The sequence below is a fragment of the Papaver somniferum genome, chromosome 6 (assembly GCF_003573695.1).
Source record: "Papaver somniferum cultivar HN1 chromosome 6, ASM357369v1, whole genome shotgun sequence".
NCBI lineage: Eukaryota > Viridiplantae > Streptophyta > Magnoliopsida > Ranunculales > Papaveraceae > Papaver > Papaver somniferum.
The window spans coordinates 79,512,550-79,522,376 of NC_039363.1; the positions used below are offsets into that span (position 1 = coordinate 79,512,550).

The 9,827-nt window shown below is 35.6% G+C and overlaps 1 long non-coding RNA gene across 1 annotated transcript; it reads left to right on the forward strand.

Annotated features, from left to right (window-relative positions):
- The first annotated feature begins 5,803 nt into the window (after positions 1-5,803).
- On the forward strand, positions 5,804-8,923 carry LOC113285790. Its single transcript, XR_003328942.1, has 7 exons — positions 5,804-6,575; positions 6,685-6,801; positions 7,333-7,426; positions 7,500-7,576; positions 8,055-8,230; positions 8,477-8,579; positions 8,792-8,923. It is a non-coding gene; the product is annotated as an uncharacterized LOC113285790 (long non-coding RNA).
- The last annotated feature ends 904 nt before the right edge of the window (positions 8,924-9,827 follow it).

Genomic DNA, 9,827 nt, shown 5'->3' on the forward strand with positions numbered 1-9,827 from the left:
GATCGTAAATTAGGAAATCAAATATAGGCTTAATATATGGGAGGCATATTTGGTTTAAAGTCTTCAATTAAGTTGAAGAAACTCTTAGTCGTGGGTGAGATCGTCTAAGGGAATCAATTGCGTAGAGTCCTGCTGGGATTCAAGAGGCGTAAGGAGCGCAACTGTAGCTGAATCAGTGGGACATTGAGTTCGGGCACAACTACATTCCAGACCGAAGTAATTGGTAGTAGGATATTGTCTGTAGAAGATTAATACAGTTTGGTGTTCAATCTGGACTAGGTCTCGGGGGTTTTATGCATTTGCAGTTTCCTCGTTAACAAATCTTCTGGTGTCTGTGTTATTTCTTTTTCCGCATTATATTGTTTATATTTATAATTGAAATATCACAGGTTGTGCGTTGATCAATCACAGTAGCTAGGTCCAACCTTGTTAGTTGGAAAAGACTTGATTGATCCTTGGACATTGGTGTTTGGTACCGTCCAAGAACTCTCTTTATAGTTAGGTTCACGGATCCAATTCTGTAACACTCTAACAACAAGAAAGATATATATATATATATATATATAACTCTAGGAACTTTTCTTGATTGAGTTTTTACTCTCGGAGTTGTGTTGAGTTTGTCCATACAGATTTCCTAAGAAAAAGTTGGTTGTGTATCTTGGTATCCCCAGCACTTTCAGTTGTTATCAGAGCAGGCAAACACGTTAAAACCTAATAAGTCTGCGTCTGAAGCAGTCTGACTATATGGGAAGAGGCGAAATATCTACAGACACACACTAGAATTCCTTAGCGATTCTTCAGGATCCGTTCTCCTCAAGACTTATTGTCTCACAGGATGATCTATATTCACTTAATATTTCTAATATCTTGAGTGACTGTAAAGAAGCGACGGGAAAAATTAAAGAATCTTCTGCAATTGTTAAAACCAAGAAACGTCCTGTTAAGAGTAAGAAGCTTCGCTATCTTAAAATATTGTGAAACAGTCTGTTTAAGAAATGCAACATAAGAGGATCTATTGACGAAGATCTTTTTATGGCTTGTGAAAAACATTTAAGTTCTTGAAATACATTGCTACGATTTACTTTTGTTTTCCGCAACTATATTTGTTTATATAATTTAAAGTAAATTGCACTTTACATTAATTTCAATATACTTAATAGTGATCCTATAGAGTTTGGTTAAGTCCGAACCTATTATAAGGTATCACATTTTTGTAGTCGTATTGTCTCGATCTCATATCCATAGACAATCACACAAAGTGTGAATACCGAAGTTTTTGTATTGTCTCGACTTTGTCCATAGACTATCACACTTGGTAAGAGGACTTATAGGTTGAAATAAAAAGATTGTGATGTATTTGGGTACCCTCGTCTTTTCGCACCCCATCATGTATCAATTTAAGATGGGAAAGTTGTTGTAAAGGACTGTTTCTGTTTTTTTTTTGTTCAATATTCTACCTATCATGTTTTTAAGTTCCATGACCACATAACTAAAAGAAGAAACTTGTAACAAATTATGATTATAACATCACAAGTTTTTGAGCTGGCTCCAATTTCACGATGTCGTAAAATCAATATAAATTATGGGTCTTCTTTTCCCTATGAATGTCAATCCATGTTCTTGAGCTCTAGAATTTTTCCATAGAGCTAAAAATAAGATTAATTATCTTATTAAAATTGATAATCTTATCAATTTTGGGATTGATTCGGAATTCAAAAACATGGTATGATTGTATCTCCTGACGGAATTTTTTTTTAAAAAAAGGAGGAAGTTTGAACGTGAAGTCCCACACCCGAACCCATCCAAGCCCATTAAGGACTTATTAAAAGAGTATGTGTACTCCCTTACTTCATCTTCTTCTGTGAGTTCACGAACGAGATTAGAAATTGAGGTTAGGTTTTCAGAACCGATGTGATGTCTTCACAATCCAATTCACAATTTTTGGGTCTTTCTCTTTAATTACAAGAAAGTGCATCAAGAAGGAGAAAATCAAGAAATTATCTTCAAAAGGAGTTATTCAAGTAAGATCAAATCTTCTCTATTTGTGTTTTTATGGCAAGAACAAAAGGAGTTAGTGAAAAACCCAAGCTTAAGAAAATTTCTGAAGGACCTAGGATATGTTTGATTAACACAGATTGTAATGAGACTTTTGAAAGAATTGCAACAAGGGAAATTATTCTAATAAAGAAATTAGAAGAATGGTATGTTAAAACGGAAGTGTTTTAATGAATATGATCTAGGAGGCATCTTCAGTGGGATTGGGAGAGGTTTTGATCTTCTTACTAGGATGTTTTATGCGAATATGTATGTTGTTAATATCGATAAGATGAGATTTAAATTAATGATTGGGGGAGGAAAGATTGTTGTTGATCGAGATTTTATCTCAGAACTCACAAATATTCCTCTTGGTAATTTTCAACTTCTAAGACCTAAAGAAGAAAAACCATCCCTTCAAACCATTTCTCTTGAGCTTTGTCGAAAGAATGTTGGTTGGAAAGATGGGAAGTGAAAATGCGGGGGTCTAGTAACCACACCCAACAATTCGTTTGGAAATCTGAGAGGAATTACTCCAATATACTTTCTAGAGAATCAACTAGACATCCAGACTCAATATAGAGAAAAGTATATCAAAGAGTTTATATCTCTAACTCTTAATTCAATCTGCAATCAGCAAATAGAAATCTACGAGCCCTATTGAATATAAGAGGAATAACTTGAAAGGTACCAAAGACCAATGCTCAAGTGTCAATCAATTTAAATCAACAACCAAAGGTTGGATTATCTAATTGATTGATCTTAACGCACAACCTGTGATATTTCAATTATATAACAAAATATAATGCGGAAAGAAATAACATAGATACAAGAATTTTGTTAACTGGGAAAACCTTAAATGCAGAAAAACCCCGGGACCTAGTCCAGTTTGAACACCACACTGTATTAATCCGCTACATGCACTAGCATACTACCAATGAACTTCGGACTGGACTATAGTTGAACCCTAATAAATCCGACACTGATTCAAGGTACAGTTGCGTTCCTTAGTCTCTGATCCCAGCAGGATACTACACACTTGATTCCCTTAGATGATCTCACCCACAACCAAGTGTTGTTATGACCTAAAGTCGAGGACTTGATAAACAAATCTGTCTCACACAGAAAAGTCTATAGATTGAATAAATCAGTCTCCCATAGAAATACCAAAGATTTTTTGTTCCGTCTTTTGATAAATCAAGGTGAACAGGAACCAATTGATAACCCGGACTTATATTCCCGAAGAACAACTTATTATTATCAATCACCTCACAATAATCTAAATCGTATGATGGCGAAACTAGATATTGTGAAATCACAAACAATGAGACGAAGGTGTTTGTGATTACTGTTTATCTTGCCTATCAGAGATTAAATCTCGAGCAAATCTTAGTGTTAGAGCATTCCTCAGTCGAACTCGCATGCGTTGCTATCTCAAGCATGTTTGTCAATGTTAGTGATCAAAACTATAAGTCTTGATTTCTAGTATATTATAGCTAAGTCTCGGACTAGGATAGAAATTGTAGTTGAGCTCAATGACTTCGTGGCGATTCATAATACAAGTAGAAGAACTACTCAAGGAACCGGTGGAACTTCTCGACAAAAAAAGTATTTGAAGACTTGAACTTATCTATCACTCAAAAGTCTATCTACTCTATCTCCTACTCTTTGAGACAAGAATTCGTATGCTATATATATAGACTTGGATTATACACATTTGGTATTTCGAGACGAGTATACCTCGCCTATCTATATCTCAAAATATGTGTTGGTAAGCTTTTCGCTTCCATCAAGTTTATCTTTACCATGTGAGTAAAGTCATGATATGTTTCAATCATCTTGAAAATTGCTTTGACGAGAAATGGTGTAGCAACTATATAACGTCCTCTAAGAATGTTTCAATGGTTGAAATTAGAGTTTAGATTACATAACCAATGGTGGACATAAGCATTGTTGTGGAAACACATTTATATATAAGTCATATTCCTTGAACCAAAGTTTGCGAACTTTGTTGATCAAGAGAACCATAAGAATGGCATGAGCCAAGTCCGCGAACTCAGTCCGCGAACTGCCGAAGTTCTCAAACCCGAGAATTTATGCTGGAGTTGACAAACTATTTGCGTGAAGCTAAGTCCACGAACTCAGTCCACGAACCCAGTCCGCGAACCGACGAAGTTCTCATACCCGAGAATTTCTACTGGAGTTTGTAAACTCTGCCCGGTAACTTAAGTCCGCGAACCTAGTCTGCGAACTTGAGAAGGTTATATATCTGAAGATGATTTCTGAACTTAAGCTTAAAAAGACTATAAAAGTTCATGAACCGATTCAAGTGAATCAAATCATCTTTGCTTCAATTATGTCTTGTGTAGTACATGAGATTTCCTTGCAATTGAACAACTCTCTAACTAGTTCATCTTGAAGTCGTTTGAACTAGTTATGGTGAAGAAGAACATGTTTGATATGAAATGCTCATATGGCTAACCATTTAGTTAACTATTGTTGAACCAACAAGTGCATACGTTTGGGTACGATTAACAAACCTAGAAGCGTGCATTGTCAAGTGTGTGTAGTAAGCTAAGTTTTCGATCTAACAGTTGAGAAATATTAGCTTGAATCTAAATCAGGTTTTCAACTAACGGTGAATATTGAATGCTTTGTTACTAAGCTAACATTGATTGCAAACCCTGATTTGAAAGACTATATAAATGAGACATCTAGTATTGTGCAAAACTAATCCCCACACCTCACGTGTGATACTAGTTTGCATGCTAGAGTCGTTTCTCTTTTAACCTTTGGTTTTCTTCTTCTAAAACCAGGTTAACGACTTAAAGACTTCATTGTGATTGTGAATCCAGACCGATACTACTTTTATCGTAGTTGTGTGATCTGATCTTGCATCTTCTATCGTACGAGTACAATCAGATTGATTGTCTTGAGATTGATATCTCCGATAGGCAAGATATAAAAAGTAGTCACAAACATCTTCGTCTCATTGTCTGTGATTCCACATAATCTTATTTTGCTACCATACACTACACCATTTTCCTTGATTAGTAACTGGATTTCGCAACAGCTTTGCCACTGTTGCGAATTTTCAGTTGCGAATATCAGTTGCGAATTTCAGTTGCAAAATATTTGCAACTGTTTTTCCTTGTTACAAAACTCGCAACTATTTGAATCTGTTACAATTAGCAACTAGATGAAGTTGTGCGCGTGCGACTCGTGAGTGTGGCATCCCACACTTTAAGCTGACTCGTTTTCAGCCCATTCAGATGTGCAGTTTGCTTCAAAACTGACTCGTCTCTAGTCTAAAATCCAATCGAGATTTCATTTTTCATTCTCCACTCTCTCTCGTTCTCTTCTCTAATTATTAGGGTTCGACTTCTTCTTCTTGGTTGGAGTTCAATAATCATCGATCTTTATACACACACAATGATGATGATGATGATTATCAGAACTCTCTCTTCTTTTATCTTTCTTCGCTTATTCTCTCTCTCGTTTTCCCTTTATTCCGAAGAACCCCGAGCTCTACTAGACAAATGTGTTTCAATCCCACAGATCGTAGCAAAATCATTACCAAAAGGTATATTTTCTGGAATTCTAACTCTGTTTTTTCTTCTTTGTTGGTGTAGATGTTCAATTTTTGTTCTTATTTGGTGTTTTATTTCCTCTATTTTAAATTTGGGTTTTTCAATTTGGGTTTTTTTTACTCAATTTTACATTGGCGTTAATTGAGGGAAGAGCATCAACAAGGGTGGAGAACTCATCCTAGTTCTTTTTTAATGTTGTTATTTCAACCTTTTCTATCATAGGTATTTCTTTGAAGTGTTCGCAAAGAGAGGGTTTTAGAAGAACAAAGTATCTTTAAGATATGAATCCCTTGCTCGGGCTTAGTGTCTTAAAAGCGATATTATTCTGGGGAATATGTGATTGTTGTTCCATCCAATTTAGAGTTTCTATACCAATTTCTTTTGGTTTTTCACTTTTTATGAGTTTCTCAATTTGTTTCCTGTGAGGACACAAGTCAAGGAGCCTGGATAGTCCTTGCCAAAATATGTTGTGGGTTTCCTTAATCTTTGTAGTACACAAATTTTTTAGTTTCTTTGCTTTATGTTATGGGTTACTGGATTTTCTCGACATTGGTTGCTTAACAATTTGGCAGGAGGTGTGTTTTAGAGTGAAGAATTTCTGGAGGAACTTGCAGCAGCATGCGCTTGGATCTGCTAGGAATACCTCAAACACCTGAAAATGTTGAACGAAGAAGGGGAGTAATTTTGTGTTGCATGAATTACTCAGGCAATACCTTGGTATTGAAAGTTCTTGCAGAGTGCAAGACTGGTCATGCTTTCTGAGTCAAGCTCTGATTAAGCTCATGGCCACTGGAACTATTGATCTTATTCAATGGGAAGATATTTGTTTTATGCAGAAATCAAAATTTCCTTGAATCACAGAATCAAAGAGGTGTAATTGATTTCAATTGTTTCTCTATCAACATGGCTGCTAATGTTGTTGTTGGATTTTCAAGCAAGCAGACGGATCTAGTATGTACCTAACTTACAACTTTTGACCAGTGTGTAAATTCTTGTTATGTTTTTCTTCTAGTTTTAAGGCTATATTGTGATTTTCATCTAACTGGCTTTCATTATGTAGAATTGTAGATTACAAAAACAAGAATAATATGTGAATCTATGGTATAGTTCCAGCTGATACGATATTCCGTTAAGCAAGTCTTGAATTAATTTCAAGATGTCCTAAGGATTTCAATAGGTACATCTTCACCACCCTATGAACCCTACTTCTGATTGCTGAACATTTTTAATATATATGATTTTGATGACAACGGAAAATGAGGGAACAACCTGTAACCGTCCAAGAAGGAATGAGAGAAGAGCCCCGTTAATCTCAAGACCAATACCCTTTTATGCTATTATATAAAGTGAAAAAATTAATGGTTCTCAGTAGATGGTATGTAACACCAATTTTTAAAAATAAAAATGCATAATGATATACTGCCTTTATATGAATCTTTGACATAAGCAAGCTTGGAGTGCTACCAACGGAAAGGTTAGTGGTTTCTTGGATTTAATTTATCAGTTGGATTACTGTTCAAGGGAAGAAAGAAGCGAATGCTCTCTTTGAGATGAAGAACACACTTTTCCAGAAAAAGTATTTCTTATAACTTGAAAATGGCTTAGGTTCTCTGTGTAATGAAGTTTTGTCCCTAAATATACTGACCCTCACCATATGCTACACTTATATATGCATATCCTGATGTTTCCGTGGTTTCTGTTTATGTAGTTATAACATTCCTTTGGTGGCGGACATTCATTTTGCTCCTATTGCATTGCGAGTTGCTGAATGTTCAAGATTCGTGTCAACCCTGGGAATTTCGGTAACTAGTTCACTTCATTTATATTGCTTTTTATATAAATTATAGACATAGTTGCTGAGATATTTGTATGCAGCTGATAGACGGGCTCAGTTTGAGCAATTAGAATACGCAGAAGATGACTACCAGCAGGAGCGTGAGCACATTGAGCAGGTCAGTTTAGCTCATTCCTTATGGTGGTTAACCTATTAGGTTAAATTCCATCAAACCGTACGTTTATTGCTTACACTTAGATATGTTAAGTACTGGCCTAAACTATGCATAAGATACTGTGATTTTCCTTGAGATTTCCATGGGAATGCATGCAGAATGCATACAACATTCCGTTTGTCACTAGACAATTACAAGGTCTTTTATCTAATTGAGATTTTGGAGTTTATATTTACCTATATTTATGAACAACTGCTCATTTAGCTTTTGCTGGTAGTTCAAGCTTTGATGTTTCTCGCAATTGCTCATTTAGATCTAAATTAACTTAAAGAAGCATAAAAAAGTTTGCAGAGGAAAAGTTTTCTTTACATTTGGTCCATTGCAGTCATCTTATAACCATTTAGTACTCATATAGTTTTCAACTTCATTTCATGATATGAGATTTCTGTGTAGATCTAATGTTTATATGATATATTTACAGGATTCAGAAACACCAATATCCAAATAGCAGCATCTTTTACAGATGGGATGAGATGAGACGCAACAAAGAAGAGATTACTGTTGCTTGGGGTGCTAGGGATGAGCTGAGATGCATCAGATGTATGATGCTATAAACCAATGGTTAACTGGAAAGCCTTGCACTTGCTTCTTATGAAGGTAGTCATCTTTTGTATTTACCTCTTTTCAAGCATTAAGTCACTCCTAGAAAAAAGGCTTGTTATCGGTTCAAATAATATATTTTGGGCATTATATTTCTTATCTTCAATTTATTACTGTTAATTATGTTTCTTGTATGCGATTCTACGAACCTGAAAGACATATGTTTTGATCACAGTGAAAACTCTTAGTTTGAAACATCGTATCTTACTAACCTCTTTGTTGTGTTGTGTTTGTGTATGCTAGGTAGTGTGAATGGTTGTTAGTACATATCAAGCATCTAGTGGTGCAGGTGCTACTGCGATGGAAGAGTTTGAATTCCAGTTCGTTATTAATCTTATTAAATCAGGTACATTGTTCAACTTTTCTTCGGAGTGACCACTGCCTCTTGCTTTGTTTTTACATGCCCAGATATGTGGAGGTTGCTTTATGGTTGATAATTTATCATTCTTTCTCATTCCTCAAAAACGGAAGAGTAAATCCATGTTTGCTCTCATCCAAAACCAGAATTTTGTATCTCTACTGCAGAACTAAATGTCTTTCTGTTTGATGTTAAAACAGTGACCAAGGTCCAATACTGAACAAGGAAGTAACTCAATGTTCACTGGTGTACGTCAATAGAATTTTGTATCTCTACTGCAGAATTGAGTTACTTTCTTTTTCATAGGTATACAGAATAACTCATGAATTGCCTAAGTTCAATGATAGTTTTAAGAATTTAATGTATGAATTGGTCATGTATTACCTAAGTTTTTTCTCTCTTTCTTTTGATTGAAAGATTTCTTTTTTCAATACACATTAACGTCTTTTAGAATCTTATGGTTATATGTTTGGATTGTTTTGCCGAAAAATAACTGGAGAATTTCAGTGAATTTCTTGTTACAGGGGAACTGTTGCGGGTCAATACCTGATGTTGACCAGGTCAAAACCGGATTTTGACTTGATTTCCTGGTTTTGACCAGGTCAAAACCACTATTTTTTTGTTGTTGCAAAAAAATTCGCAATTGCTATTAACAGTTGCAATCATCTAATTTCGCAACAGTTACAGTTGCAACCGAAAACTCGCAACTGCTTATGAGCCGTTGCGAAAATTTGCAACATCGACTTTCGTAACAGTTTCTAACTGTTGCAACCCCGCTTTGCAACTGAACCGTGCCGTTATAAATCGCTAAAAATGGTGTAGTGATACGATTAAGATTGTTGTGAGGTGATTGATAACTCTAGGCTGTTCTTCGGAAATATAAGATCGAATTATCAATTGATTCATGTTCACTTTTATTATTATCAAAATACGGAACAAAACCTTTAGGGTTTATCTGTGGGAGACAGATTGATCCTTTGATAGACTTGTCTGTGTGAGACAGATTTGTTTATTGTCAAAGCCTGCGATTTTGGGTCGTAGCAACTCTTAGTTGTGGGTGAGATCAGCTAAGGGAATCAAGTGCGCAATATCTTGCTGGGATCAGAGGCGTAGGGAGTACAACTGTACCTTGGATCAGTGGGAGACTGATTGGGGTTCAACTACAGTCCAGTCCGAAGTTAGCTTGGAGTAGGCTAGTGTCTGTAGCGGCTTAATACAGTGTGTGTTCAATCTGGA